Here is a 1,436-nt window from a genome sequence, read left to right on the forward strand (position 1 = left end):
CTTCCATCAGTTGGTGCAGAAGAAAGCACGCCATCCTAAGCGTAATCAAAGGATTTCAAAATAAAATCTATGATCGGAGGAAGGAATCCCTTTGAACTTAAGTTCCAAGCACTTAGTTTGTGGAAGGCTGGGATTTTCAGTGAGAGCCCTAACTCCATTTTGAGTCTTACCTTAAGGCCACCCTCCAGTCAAGTTCATTCTGACCATTGACCAGCAAGGTGAAAGGTTTTGCCCTCAAGCAGCTTTGCCTTGGGGCAGAGTGGGTTTGAAAGTAGATTGCAACTCCTCTAGTTAGCCTTCAACACCTGGCAATAAACTTGAACACTTTAAGGTCTGAAGTGATTAGATGGAAATTAGTTTTTTTACTAAGGACTCTGAGTTACCCACTGGCTGCTGATTAAAAAAAAAAAATTTTATTGGGGGCTCGTACAACTCTTATCACAGTCCATAAATCCATCCATTGTCTCAAGCACATTTGTACCTGTGTTGCCATCATTGTTTTCAAAGCATTTTCTTTCTACTTGAGCTCTTGGTATCAGTTCATTTTTCCCCTCCCTTCCCCTTCCTCCCTCCCTCATGAACCCTTGATTGTCTTGCACTGTCTGATGTCTTCCCTCACCCACTTGTCTGCTGTCCATCCCCCCGGGAGGGGGTTATGGATAGGACATTGTGATCGGTTCCCACTTTATCCCCCCCCCCCCACCTTCCCCCTCCTCTCCTGGTATGGCCACTCTAAATATTGATCCCAAGGAGTTTATCTGTCTTATATTCCCTGTGTTTCCAGCTCTTATCTGTACCCATATACATGCTGTGGTCTAGCCAGATTTGTAAGGTAGAATTGGGGTCATGATAGTGGGGAGGAGGAAGCATTATAGAACCAGAGGAAAGCGTATGTCTCATCAGTGCTAAACTGCACCCTGACTCTGGGCGCTGAGTTTTGATTTCATCTTGGCTCCCTCTCATATTGGTCTTCCCGTCCCACCTGTCAAGCCAGCCCCAGGGCCTTTGTACTTGCCCTCTGAGTGAAGTATGTGGCCTTGTGGTTGAGGTTGGCTCTCTCTTCTCAGCTCAAAGAGCAGGCTCTTCCAGAAGAGGACCTGCCCAGACCAAGCTGAATTTCTTCCTTCCTTGTGTTCAAGCTCCAAGCTCACTGCCACCAAGTGGATGTTGACTGATAGTGACCTTAGAGCACAGGTTAGTACTGCTCCTTTGTTTTTCTGAGACTGTCAATCTTTACAGGAGTAGAAAACCTCATCTTTCTCCCTGGGAGTAGCTGGTGGTTTTGAACTGCTGACCTTTCAGTTAGTAGTCCACTGCACCACCAGCATTCTCTCTCTCTTTTTTCTTATCCTATCTAGACCCTGCTTTAATTTCTTAAATAAGTGACTGCATAAATACTGAGCAATGAACTCTTTTAAAATTTGATTGGATGGGCT

Source organism: Tenrec ecaudatus, chromosome 18, assembly GCF_050624435.1.
Source record: "Tenrec ecaudatus isolate mTenEca1 chromosome 18, mTenEca1.hap1, whole genome shotgun sequence".
Classification (NCBI taxonomy): Eukaryota; Metazoa; Chordata; class Mammalia; order Afrosoricida; family Tenrecidae; genus Tenrec; species Tenrec ecaudatus.